Source organism: Atta colombica, unplaced genomic scaffold (genome assembly GCF_001594045.1).
Source record: "Atta colombica isolate Treedump-2 unplaced genomic scaffold, Acol1.0 scaffold20, whole genome shotgun sequence".
NCBI classification, from domain to species: domain Eukaryota; kingdom Metazoa; phylum Arthropoda; class Insecta; order Hymenoptera; family Formicidae; genus Atta; species Atta colombica.
The window spans coordinates 3,799-18,615 of record NW_017259294.1 but is presented as its reverse complement, the minus strand read 5'-3'; the positions used below and the strand labels follow the sequence as shown (position 1 = coordinate 18,615).

General features: G+C 35.4%; 1 pseudogene; it reads right to left on the bottom strand.

The window, feature by feature from the left end:
• Positions 1 to 13,977: 13,977 nt before the first annotated feature.
• On the bottom strand, positions 13,978 to 14,568 carry LOC108687087 (annotated as a pseudogene).
• Between the last annotated feature and the right edge of the window lie 249 nt (positions 14,569 to 14,817).

Sequence of the window (14,817 nt, the reverse complement as noted above, 5' to 3'; positions counted from 1 at the left end):
ATACTTGCCCGCAGATATAAGATATTTTGTATACTGCGTATTAATGAAATTAAATATTGGGAATTAAATTAGTTCGGTCCGTTTCCCTAAAAATGGCATCAGCTGTTGTGAATGGTTCATAGTGACAGCTAATTTTGGTTTCAGAGAGGTTAAACATCTGCAAATAATATTCAGTTTATATCGCTTTGAGTTTCATACAAAAACCTCGACTTTTACTGTGTTTGAAATGTCGAATTTTGTGTTAACCAAGCAGCATTTGCGGGAGGTTTTCTGCTTTAATTGGAAGAAAAGTGCGACTGAAGCCCATCGAATGCTTGTCGAAATTTATGATGACACTGCTCCAACTGATAAATCATATAGGGAATGGTTTCGACGTTTCAAGGATGGAAATTTCAGCATTGAAGACAAGCCTCGCTCTGGACAGCCAAAAAAATTCGAAGACAAAGAATTAGAGGCATTACTTGAAAAAGATCAGAGTCAAACGCAAGAAGAGCTTGCAGAATCATTGGAGAGGGTAACTCAACAAGCCGTTTCTGTATGATTGAGAGCTATGGATTCAAAAACAAAGAAATTAGGTGCCTTATGAACTGAAACCAAGAGACATTGAAAGGCGATTTTTCACTTGCGAACAGCTGATTCAAAGACAACAGAGAAAAGGTGTTTTGCATCGGATTGTGACTGGAGATGAGAAGTGGATATTCTACGACAATCCCAAAAAGAAAAAATATTATGCTAAGCCCGATCAGTCGTCGCCATCTCATCAATATCACGGCCGAACATTCATGGTTCGAAGATCATGTTCTGTATCTGGAATCAAAAATCTTGTTTACTATAAGTTGCTGAAACCTGACGATTCTATTACGAGCGATCGGTGTCGGCTATAATTGATTTGTTTGAGCCGTGCATTGCGAGAAAAACGGCTGGAATACGAGCAGACATGATAAAGTTATTCTTCTTTATGACAACGCTCGGCCTCATGTCGCTAAAGTCGTAAAAAAATATTTGGAAACGCTCAAATAGGATGTTTTACCGCACCCGCCGGATATTGCTCCTTTTGATTATTGGTTGTTCCGAAAGATGCAGCACGATTTGGCAAGTCACCGGTTTAGCAGAAATTGAAAATTGGCTCCAAAATTAAATCGCTTCCATAGACGAGTCATTTTTTCGAGATGGAATTCGAAAATTGCCTGAGAGATGGGAAAAAATAGGCTGCGATGGACAATACTTTAATTGATCTGTTTATTCATTTTGTTTTGAAATAAATGCATTTTTCAACACAAAAAAACGGACCGAACTAATTTGTACTCCCAAGGAGTACAAATTAGTTCGGTTCGTTTTTTGTGCATTTATTTCAAAACAAAATGAACAGATCAATTAAAGTATTGTCCATCACTGCCTACTACTTTTCCCCATCTCTCAGGCAATTTTCAAATTCTACCTCGAAAAAACTCGTCTTTGGAGGCGATCCAATTTTGGAGCCAATTTTCGGTTTCTACGAAAGAAGTGAACCGATGACTTGCTGCATCCTTCGAAACAACCAGTAATCAGAAGGAGCAATGTCCGGAGAATGTGGCAGGTTCGGTAAAACATCTCATTTGAGCGTTTCCAAATATTTTTTTATGACTTTAGTCCGAGCGTTTTCATGAAGAAGAATAAGTTTATAAGAATAACTCATGTCTTTGCTCGTATTCCTGCCGTTTTTTTCGCAATCCACGGTTCAAACAAATCAATTGTAGTCGATATCGATCGCCCGTAATGGAATCGCCAGGTTTCAGCTGCTCATAGTAAACAAGATCCCACCAGATACAGAGCATGATCTTCGAACCATGAATGTTTGGCCGTGGTGTTGATGTTGAGATCGATGGCAACGATTGATTGTGCTTAGTATTTTTCGTAGTATTTTTTTTTCTTGGGGTTGTCGTTATATATAGAATATTCACTTCTCATTTCCAGTCACAATCCGATGCAAAAAAATCTTTTCTCTGTTGTCTTTGAATCAGCTGTTCGCAAATGAAAAATCGCCTTTCAACGTTTCTCAGTTTCAGTTCATAAGACATCCAATTTCTTTGTTTTTGAATTCCCATGACTCTCAATCGTACAGAAACGGCTTGTTCAGTTACCCCCAATGATTCTGCAAGCTCCTCTTGCATTTGACTCTGATCTTCTTCGAGTAATGCCTCTAATTCTTTGTCTTCGAATTTTTTTGGCTGTCCAGAGCGAGGTTTGTCTTCAACGCTGAAATCTCCATCCTTAAAACATCGAAATCATTCCCTACATGATTTATCAGTTGCAGCAGTCTCATCATAAACTTCGACAAGCATTCGATGGGCTTTAGCCGCACTTTTCTTCCAATTAAAGCAGAAAATCAAAACCTCCTGCAAATGCTGCTTGGTTAACACAAAATTCGACATTTCAAACACAGTAAAAATCAAGGTTTTTGTATGAAATTCAAAGCGATATAAACTGAATATTATTAGCAGATATTTAACCTCTCTGAAATCTCCAAAATCAGCTGTCACTATGAACCATTCACAACAGCTGGAGCCATCTTTAGGGAAACGGACCGAACTAATTTGTACTCCCAATACATGTCATTAAAATTAATATCATTAGAATCATTACATATCATCAGAATTAAGTAAATATTAAAGATAGAATCACTTGGGTTTTACTTTTTAATTGTGTATATCATTGAAATTAAGTAAATAAATATGCTAGTTTAACTTGGCGTCTTTTGTTAATATCAAATCTTTTATCACATGATATGTATTATTAGAGCTAAGTAAATAATAAAAAAATAATAAAAAAAATAGTCTTGGATTTTTTAATTCGAATTTTATTAATTAATTTGAGATACAAATGTGTCATTATATTTTAATTAACATTAAAATTACGCTCACAATTAGTAAATAAAATCAATTTTTAATTTAATTTAATTTAAATCTATCTTAAATCTACGCACCTCTTATATAATCTTAAATCTACGCATCGCTTTTATAACGTATTCTTACAAATCTAAAATTATCCTATTCTTAATTATATGCTAATTATATTCTTAATGATATTGCTTTCATATTAGAATTAAACTAAAAATAATAAAGGTAGTATCACTTGGGTTTTACTTTTTAATTGTATGTATATCATTGGAATTAAGTAAATAAATACATTAATGTAATTTGGCGCCTGTTGTTGACATCAAATCTTTTATATACATGATACATATCATTAGAGTTAAGTAAATAATAAAATAATAAAAAGATAGTCTTGGGTTTTACTTTTTAATTTGATAGAATTTAATTAATTAATTTAATAAAGATACAAATGATACGTGTCATTATTAGAATTAACTAAAAATAATAAGGATAGTACCATTGTTGTATTTTATATTTTGAAAATTACTATTATTTTTTTAAAATGAGAAGCTGAAAGGAGAAGAATTCAGAGGTTAATTTGTTGATATTTTTTGCAGTTTTTTGATTAATTTGTCAATATGGCTTTCTGCGAAGAGGGAGGAAGGAAGAAGAGACAGAAACAAGAGGAATAAGAAAGGATACGAGTAAGAAGAATGGAGATAAAAAGAGAAAACGAGGAGGGAGGATGAAGAAGAATGCAGAGAAGAGAGAAAGGAGAGAGAGGGAAATTGGGAGAACTGAGGGAAAAAGGGAAAAATGGAGAAAATGGAGAAAGAAGGGAGGAGAGAAAGGAATGAAGATAACTTTTTAATGTGGCAGAGATGAGAAATAAGGATAGGAACTTTTAGGAAAATTTGAAAAAATGGAATGCCATGGTGTTGATGGAAACATTGAGGAGAAAGAAATTATATAAGAGAAAGATTCAGATATCAGATATATGGAGGATGCAGGCTGCAAAAAAGAAAAATAAAAAAGGGAGAATTAGCGATAAGTATTAAAAGGGATTTGTATGAGGAGGAGGAGGGGAAGAAAGAAATGGAAGAGTGAAATAAGAAGAATAAAAGTAGGTAAAAATATAGGATAAGGTGGGGATGTATGTTAACAAGGATATGGAAAGAAAGTTGAAGAATCTAGCGGAATGGATGGAAAAAAAAGAAGAGAGGATTAAAACCGTGATAGAGGCGAATTTTAATGCGAGAATAGGGAGAAGAGGAAGAAAAATAAAATATAAAGGAAGAAAATGAGACAGAGGAGGAAGAGGAAAGGAAGTAAATAGATAGAAAGAAAAACAAGGATGGAAATAAATTGCTATAAGAGAAAAGGGATGATCAATTTTAAATGGGAATGTAGAAAGAGATGAGAAAGGAAATTGGACACATAGGGGGAAGGAGAGATTCGATGAATAACTACATATTGGTGGATGAGAAGATGAGGGAAGAGATATTTATGAAAATAGAGGATGTAATAGATTCCGACCATCATTCACTGGTAGTTTCACTGAAGGAAAGTAGGAATGGCAAAAGAGGAGAAGGAAAGGAAGCGAAAGGAGCATGTAGGGAAGTGTGGGAAGTAGGAAAGTATAGAGAGATGTTAGGAAGAATGGAGTGAAGGGAAGGAAATGTGCATGAGAATCTGAAGGAAATAGAAGGGAGAATAAGAGAGGTATTAGAAAATATAGAAATGGAGAGAGGAAAAGAAAAGAAAAGAAGAGGAGAGATATAGAATGTATGGAAAAGAAGTCGAAGATGAGAAGGGTATTGAGGGAGTGGAAAGGTAAGCGGGGAGGAGAGGAATACAAGAAAGAAAAAAGAAAGTATAAGGAGTTATATGAAGCCAAGAAAAAAGAGGAGAATGAGAGGTGGGGAAGAGAAGTGGAGAGAGCGACAAATGAGAGATAAGTTTAAGAAATAGTAAATAGGAAAAGGAAGAAATGGAAAGAGATAAATAAGGGGATAGAGATAAGAGAGTTATTTCAAAGAGTTGTTGGGGAGAGGTGGAAGAGAGAATTGTAAGAGGAAAAGGAGAAAGGAGGAAATAGGAGGTAAAAAAGGAGCTAAACAGAGAGGAAGTAAGAAAGATGATTAAAAAATTAAAAGACGGAAAGGCAATGGAAGTGGACGGGATTTCGAACGAAGTATGGAAATATGGGGAGAGGAAAGAGTATAGAGGAATAAGTCTGGAAGATATGACGAAATATGGGTAGGTGGGGGATGGCCAGAGGAATGGAAAGAGGGAGTGGTAGTGCCGGTAATGAAAAAAGGGCAGAGAGAGGAGATAAGGGACTATAAGGGAGTGTCGATAATGTCGTCATTGTATAAGATATATACAGCGACATTGGCGAAAAGATTAAGGGAGAATGTGGAAGGGAAGGGGTTAGTTCCACCAATCAAGCGGGTTTTAAAAAAGATGAAAACATTAAATAATATGTAATGTTGAATTTTTTAATAAATAGGCACGTAAGGAAAAAAGGAGGAAAATTAATAATATTATTTGAAAGCGTTTGATTCGGTGAATAGGAGAATATTGGAGGGGAATATTTAAGGTAAGGGTGGGGCAGATAAAAAGGATGAAAAAAATGTTGTGGGAAACAAAGAGTAGAGTGAGAGTGGAGAGGGAATTAGGAGAAAGTTTTTGGACGGCGAAGAGTAAAGTAGGAATATTCGTTGAGTTCCCTGTTGTTTAATATACTGACGGCAGACCTGGAGGAAGAAATACAATAAGAAAAGTTAAATAAGGGAGTGGAAATAAAAAGGTATACAGGATGCATAACCAAAATCCGAACAACTCGAACAATTTCTTTAAACTTAAAATGTTTTTAATGAAAAATTGAATATTATAAAAAATCCTTTCATATGGCACTTGAGGGATCCCTATAGAACACAATTATTCAATATTCCCCATTAACTTGAATGATGACTTCTATTTTCGATTTGAAACATTCGCATGCACACTATAGCACTGTAGCACTGGCCATGCCGACAAATGCTGCCTTATTAGCAGCCCTTAATGACATCATATTGAGATGCCGAGACTTGTTTGTGATCCTTTCAACTACGCCATACATAGCAATTCAAGGAATTTAAATCTACGCTTGGGAGGCCAAAATTCCTTGGACTAAAATATATTGATTTTGGTCCAAAAAATTGATTTTAGTACGACGTTGTTTGAGAACCAATTTTGAATCAAATGACTTGTATGACCTAGTGCACCATTTTGCTGAAAAACATATGACCTTCCACATCCATCAGAACGCGCAAATATTTCTTTTGTGACAGCTTTCCCTTTTTTAAAATAATGTGATGGCGTGACATCACCCTCACTGAACACTATACCTAGTACGTGAACATTGGCCGGAAATTTCGTTCTGATAACAACAGGGACATCGGGTTTATAGGCGAGTCATCGGTCATTCCTCCGGTTAATTTTGGAACCAACAGTAAACATTTTTTCTTCAGAAAATAACCTGATTCCCGCTTCGTTTTTCAAAAAACACAATAGCAAATTGCAGCAAGCAACTCGGTTTGTCCTGGCAATTTCAGAGAGCATCTGTCGTATCTTTAATGTACACGATTTGTATTGAAGCTCCTCCTCATAATCAATAATTCGACGCATTGTTGGCTCGTTTACACCAACAATCAATGCTAATTTTCGCAACGATTGAGTTATCCGAAATCAGCGCTTGAGTCCTTTCAACGACTGCGGGGGTCCTCGCGGTGTGTTCTTTCGAGTGACTCTTCCTCGCTGGCACTTCTACTGGAACCTTCGTTGGATTGTTCTAAAGTCGTATATTTTGCCACAACGTCATAAACTCCGCTTGGTTTCAATATCGCGGCCATTTTGAGAATATGAGTATTTACTAGCAGCATCAGGCTTTCTCGGACGCCAACAACAACCTCTGACGGAATACAATATAGCGGAAAATTTAAACTGAAATTTGTATGATTTTGCTTACGCAGATGATATGGTTTTACTGGCGGAGGATGAAGGAGACATGAGAAATATGATAGAGAGATTAGAGAGGTATATTGAAAGGAAGGATTGGAACTAAATAGGAAAAAAATTAAAATAAAGAGATTCAGGAAAAGAGGGGATAAAAGCAATAAGATGAACTGGAGATGGAAGGATAAGAACGGGTTAAAAGAATTAGTCAAATATCTGAGATATATGTTGTAAAGGAATGGGGGGCAGGAGGAGCACATAAAGGAAAGTGCATCGAAAGCGGCGGCAAGGAAAGTGATGGGACAGTTATGGAGGAGGGAAAGAAATTCGGCAATGATTGAAGAGAAGGATATAATTAGTTGATGTGTTAATATGAGTTATAGTGAATGGGGTAGAAATCTGGGGCTGGAAAGAGAGGATGAAGAAATTGCAGGATAGATATTTAAGGTGGGAGCTAGTGGTGCAGGGAGACGCCAAGCTACATGATAAGGAAGGAAATGCAAAGGGAAAAGCTAAGAGAAAGGGCGAAAAAAAAAGTTTGGGCATTCGAGGAGAGATTGAAGGAAGAAGAGAGTAGTTCTTTTGGTGCAGTTATGTTTGGAGGAAATAAGGGATAATGTAAGGAATATGAGAAAATTAGATAGTTGAAAGAGAGAAAAGGAACAATATTTCGAGGACAGAGGAGCTGGAGTTGAAAAGCTGACAAAGTCTGGAGATGGAGGGAAGGTTTAGGTTAGGTTTGAAGAACTAGAAAAAAGGGATAAGAAAATGCAGAAGGAAGAAAGATGGGCAATAAGGAAAGCGAAGGTATAATAGGATATGGATGGATAAAAGAGAAGGGAATTCCAGCATATTTAAGGAAAAGATGGAGAGAGGAGATTAGCTAAGTTTAGATTAGGGAATGAAGGAAGGGAGATATTGGGAAGGAGAAGAGGAAAGGAAGTGTAGGCTATGTGGGAGTGGGAATCATGAGAGCATGTATGGGAAGAGTGTAAGAGTTAGAGTATAGCATATGAAAGGAGTTGGCAGGAGGTAGAATTTGTAGATAGAATTTTGAAGAAAGAGAGGGAGGGTGACGGATGGATGAGAGAAGTGGAGGAAGAAAGGAAGAAAGTAGAGGAGTTAAAGAATAAGGGAAGGGAGAGTGAGGTATGGGGGAGAGAGGGAGGGTAAGAGGGAGAAAAGGTGAGAGAGGGGAAGATCTGCGGGAAAGATTGATAAATTTTGAGAATGGAAGAGTGATATAGGTATTACGGAAGCGGAGTCCAGGGACATAGGAAGAGAAAGAGAAGTTAAAGTAGGTTAAAATAGGATAAGGAAACTTTGTGATTGTTACAGTATATATTTGTAACCTCAAGGGAATGCAATACAGATCTAACTAACTAACTATATAATTTTTTAATGCTGTAACTACTCAATCTTTTTTAATAACTTGATTGGTATTTATGCATATTGTCTTTTATTTTCATGTAATAATTTTTAAAAAAGAATTGAAGCTCAATTGCATCAATGTTGTTACTTTGATTTTAGACGAGTCTTAAACTCTGTCTAACTGTGTCTCTTTTTTTGCTTTAAAACGAGACAAATAGAATTTTAAATCTCACTTGAAGTCAAACAATTATCACTTGAATAGGAAGACCTTCAATAAAATTATTTTTAAAGAAAAGTTCAAGTTACTATTATTTTTCTTTGCGAAGTTGGAATAAGAAGACTTTCGAAATAGGAATACAAACAGTCTCAATTTAGAGTGGTTGTAAATATATGTTGTTTATTATATATTTTTGATAACATTTTTCTGTAAAAATAATATGAAAATATCTTTATCACCTCTAGGTCATTATTTTTTTATAACTTGCGCGGCATCAATTTCAATCCAAGATGTTCCTTCTCTACACATACTTATATAATAACCTTCGTCGATACACGAACTGTAATGAAATGTAGCACTCATAATTTTATATAATATATCTGTCCAGCTATTATTATTTTTGTTGTCGAGACACCACGTAAATTAAATTTGTATCTTTATTAATTTACTATCTTCTGAAAAAAATGATATTAAGTGGATAATAAGTATTTTATCGAAACTAATTTTGTGCAATATATCATTTCTTCCATAATATTCACATAATTTATCAAATGTCTGACACCAATGTGATGAAAATGTAGATTTTATATACTAAATATAGACAAATATAGATTTTATAATGTTTAATAGTAATCGAAAAATATTCTCTTAAAGATTGCCGTATTTCATAAGTATTTAAATTATTCATTCCATGTTCATATTGATACGCGAACAAATTTAGAACATCAAATTTATCGTAATTTAATAATTCCTTTCTGAAAATATGTAAAAAATATATAAATTCAATAAACATTCTAATATTGCATTCGCATAGCATGAAACCTTGTCTACATTTTGAAAACCACGTAATCCAAGCAGTACTTCTTAATGGAGCTTTTTGACTTGATTCTTAAACGGAAATAATTATTTTCTACAATGTCCACGAAACATCTTTAATTTTACGGTAACGCTGTTTTGAAATAGTGATAATAATTTCTGATTCTGAATTGTGACTTCGTTTCAATCGATTATTTCTATAATAGCTTTTTCATTAGCAAACACGGATGAAGGATCAAAATTAATTAAATGCAAACTATCAAGAAATGTTACTCGAGATAATGCAACATAAGCCAGCTAAATACGTTGTTATCTAAATCCATAACAGCAAACTCAAACCTTGACTTTGGTAAAAATGGTAATGCATAACTCAAAATAATGGAAATTGATTTCTAATAATGTATACTCTATCCATCACTTGAAACTTAACACTTACTCTTTGAATGAAATACTCCAAAGTAGTCGATAAAAGAATTTTTATCTTTTCTATATAATCAATAATTTTATCCTGTATAATTGATATAACTGTAGCAATTGTACCGTTCACCAGGCTCAAACTGACATCTATATTGTGTCTTATCATAACTTTTGCTCCAATTTTAGTTATAATTCGCTTGACAGTCCAGCTGTTCTAGTATCATCATCATTATTTGCCAATACCTTTATTACTTTTTTATATATGAAATAAATCAATCGTATCTTCAACAATTAAAAATATTTCTTTGGAAATAATACGATATTGCAGCATTTAATTCGTTACGCATGTGACAAATAAGTAATAAACAAATAATATCAGACAAATTACTAATAAAATCACATAATTCATTTAATCTTGTTTCAAAAGACTCACCTTTGAAAGATATTTTTCTTTTTTCAAGAATACCACAATCAGGTGATGTTAATAAACCAACCCGAATTATAGAAAGTAACTAACGATAAGATCCATCTTTTTGCTGGCGCATATTGATTATCAGTTCATCATAATCAAATAATAGTCCATAAATTAGTAACACTTAAAATACCAAGATATTTATGAAAGTTTTCAGCTGTTAATTATATAAAAGCAGGATCTTCAAATACAGGAAGTAACTGAAGAAAATTTTCAAATAAAAGAATATGAAATTTCCACAATAAAGAAGCATGTAACCGTGGTTATTTTTTTGTAAGATTTAATATATTATCAAGATTCAGATTAAACTTTGTTTCGGCCAACATCTAATCATCTTTAGTAAGGATACAAAAATCCCACATTAGTACATAAAACAATAAATTTTGCAGTCATACAATTAGCAAATCACGCTCTCTTTCTTCTTATTCATAAGCCTATAATATGTGGTTGATGAATCAAATGCACTGTCTCGAATTGTATATAACGAGAATTCCCAAATTTTAACATACAATTTTAATGTACACGCAGTATCAATAATTTGAAACGATATTTAACTCACGTCAATGGTAAATCTGCCTTATGCAAATGTCCCTCGTAGCGCTGTAATCTACCGCGTTTTTCCTCATCACCGGAATTTGCCGTGCACCTCCCAGATCGCCACGTGAGCGACCTGATCACTTTCACGCATCTTCGCGAGCATGTACACGCTTGCTGCACACCAATAATTATTCTGTTCCGTCCCAAAAGACATTTTTTCTTTTCTCTGTGTATCTTCTCAAGCTCGTTTTTGTACAAGACAAATAAAATAAGATTCTGAACAAGCAGCATTTATATCATTTACAACAGTGTATCACGCAGTATAAGTGTCATAAGGCATTTAGAAAGAGAAAAAGTGCGTTTCACTTAACGCAAGAGGCACCAAGCTTCATTCTATGTAAACATGGGTCCTTCGAGCCGAATATAGAGAATTGAGAGGATACAGAGAATACTGAGGCATATGGATACATAGATATACACAGGTATCACAAAATAATCGGATGAGGTTAACGCACAAACATAAAAGATATACAACGAAAAAGGCTAAGTACTTCTCAGTGTTATCTAAAAGTTATATCCTAAAGTAAAGTTCGTTCTAACAAAAATGACGTCAAAATCGAAGTCAGAAAAAGTAGTTGTCGAATCATCACACTAACATGTATATTCAACTATTATCATTTTCTATACTAATACTAAATTGCTATTGTGTAACGAGTGGCCAAGATATCACAATCGAACGAAATCGAATTTAAAATCATTAACTTCGCTCACAAGAACACGTTGCATTTTCTATCAAACAATTAAGTCGTTTTTCACGAGAATCAGCATCTCAACAATGGATGCGTTGACCTTAGCGAAAGCTAAAATCAAAAGGGTTCAAATACGAACAGCTACAAGGCTAAAAACTTTCATAGAAAATTTTGATCCAAATCAAGGATCGAGGTTAAAGAGCATAAGAAAAAATTAGAAGATTTATGGTCTCTGTTCGACGTAATTCAATCACATATCGAAATACTGGAAAATGTTGATCCCGCAAATATTGACAAAGATGTTCTCAAGATGTGAACAACAATCGCAATACCGAGCAAGTTTCGAGAATTCTTATTTTCAGTTAATATCGTGTTACGAAACGGTAATTGAGTAGTTCAAAATGCAATTCTAACCTCTTCCTATTCTAACAATAATTACGCAATCAATATGAGGGAAAGGGAAACGCGCGTTAGGCCCAAAATAGATTCACCACTTTTTTCAGGTTCCTACAAAGATTGATATTCTTACCAAGACATCTTCGAAAAGGTAATCCATTTAAATAAAGATTTGACTAAAATCAAGAAATTCTACTATATTATCTCCGGTCTTCATTAAAGAATAAGGCTGCAGAGATAATACAACCTATATAACCAGAGATAATAAATATTATAAAAACCACGACTGACAATTATCATAACGCATGGACAGCAGTGAAAGAGAGATTCGATAACAAGAGATAGATCGTTCAAAAGCATATTTGGGCAATATTTGACGTGTCTGCTCTCCACAAGGAAAATTATTGGGTCATTCAAAAAGTTACTGCGTTTCTTTCATTTGATTTTCAGGTGTGTTTATTTAATATATAAGTTTAAATCCGTTGTTTTTTAGTCAGAAAAACACATTTTTTTTTCCTAGGAAGCAAAAACAAATTTATTCAAAGTATTTGCCCTCGCTAACTATGCATTTTTCTCATCTTTCGTGCAATTTGTGTATACCACGTCAAAAAAATTCCTCATCTTTCGAGGCAAATCACTCATCAAGCCATTTTCGGAGGTCTTCGTAAGAATCGAAGTGCCGCTCAGTGAACGCGTGGTCTACAAAAACAGGTGATAGGCAGAAGGTGCCAGGTCTGGTGAGTAAACGGGATGAGATAGCACTTCCCAGTTGAGTGTCTCCAAGTAGTTTTGGACCATTGTTGACGTGTGCGATGGTGCGTTGTCGTTAAGGAAAATCAGCTTGTCATATCTTTTTTGATAATGCGGCCGTTTTTTACGCAGAGCACGATGCAATTTGATCAGTTGTTGGTGTTAGCGGTCAGCATTAACAATTTTATCAGGTTTTAACAGCTCGTAGGAGATGACACCTCCTGATCCTACCAAACGCACAGCATCGTCTTCCATCCGAAGCGATTTAGTCTTGAGGAAGTTGATGGTTGGGCAGGATCAACCCAAGATTTCTTGCATTTAGGATTCTGAAAATAGATCCACCTTTCATCGCCTGTCACAATCCGATGCAGGAACGACTTTCTTTTTTGTCTGGCAAGCAAAATTTGGCATGTGTTTTGGCGTCACTCCATCTGCCTATCATTCAGTTCATGGGGCACCCATTTTCCGATCTTTTGAACCTTTCCCATGGCATGTAGCCACATGGAAATGGCTGCTTGAGCCACCCAACACCCAATTGCTCGGTAACCATTTTTTGCGTATTTTTGGGTATTGATCCTCGTTCAAAAGAGTCTGCAATTGACAGTCCTCAACCTTTCTGAACCGATTTTCACGCTTCTTGTTACTCAGGTCAAAATTGTCGTCATAGAACCAGCTAAACCAATCTCTGCACGTTGTTTTGTCGCCATAGACCTCCACAAGCATTCGATGCGATTCGGCAGCCGATGTCTTCAAATTGAAACAGAAAAGCAAAGCTTCCCGCATATGCTTTTTTTCTAGCAAAAAACTAGACATGATTACGAAAGAAAAAATGTATGTTGTTGTATGAAATTGCTGATGATGTGCACTGGTTAATGTTGACAGATGTGAAACACATAAAAAAAAGTATATTGTATGCCCAGGGTAGCTATGTACGCTCACTAATGTCACTTATGAGCAAACAGCGGATTTAAGCTTATACGAACATTAATCAATAATATATTGGCCGTTTTGTTCGATGACCTTCTGCCATCTCCTGGGCAACTTATACCACGTTCATAAAACTTCCCATCCTTCTCTGTGAAAAACTTGTCTAAGTGCTGTTTGATGAGGTCTTAAGAAGCAAATGTTTTATCATTCAAGGAGATTTGCAAGGAGCGAAAGAGATGGAAGTCTGATGGTGCAAGGTCTGGGCTATACGGTGGATGTGGTAACACATTCCAACTATGTTGCAACAATTTTTGCCGAGTGACCAAACTTATGTGTGGTCTCGCATTGTCGTGGTGAAACATCACAACCTTACGATTGATTAGCTCGGAACGTTTCTGTGCGATGGCATCACTTAATTTCTGCAGCTGCTCACAGTAGACATCGGAATTAATCGTTTTGTTCTTTGGAAGTAGCTCATAGAAGACTAGTCCCTTCCAATCCCATCACATTGACAGCATTACCTTCTTTGGTGGATCTTCGCCTTTGCTTATCTTTCCGGTGCTTTATCTCGCCTATTCCAACTTCTTTTTCGGCATTGTTGTAAACAATCCATTTTTCGCCGCCCGTGATCATACGCTTCAAGAACGGATCATTTTTTTCGTGTTTGATGAGTTGATCGCAGACGCTCATGCGATTCGTCAGATGAATTTCTTTCAACTCATGCGGTACCCAAACATCGAGCTTCTTTACAAAGCCTAGCGATTTCAAATGGTCATGAACACTTCCAACGGACACTTTTAGAGCGATAGCAAGCTCCCGAACTGTTAAATGCTTATTTGCTTGCACCAATGCTTTCATCGTCGTCAATCTTGAAAGGCCTACCAGAGCATCTTTGATTGAAAAATCACCATCACGGAATCGGGTGAACCAGTTCTGACACTGGCGTTTTTTGACGACATTTCTACCGTAAACTTGACGCAACTTTTTCCTTGCTTCAGTTGCTTTTTTCCCTTTCTTGAAGTAATAAAACAGAATATGGCGAATATGCTCTTCAAAATTCTCCATATTCGAATCACAATTGCAAGCACAAAACTCAATCGAATCGCGTCAACTTTTTTTTGGTTTTTAGGTTGAGTGTCAACAACAAAACGCGCGTAAACATTTGACATTCATGTCATTCTCGCATATAAATAAACGTGGACAACGCCATCTATTGGAAAAAACGCAATGATTTTTTGAATAACCCAATATATAACTCTCAGAGAACTACTAGACACTATTCTTAAACACCTGCATATCCTCAAAGCTCTCAAG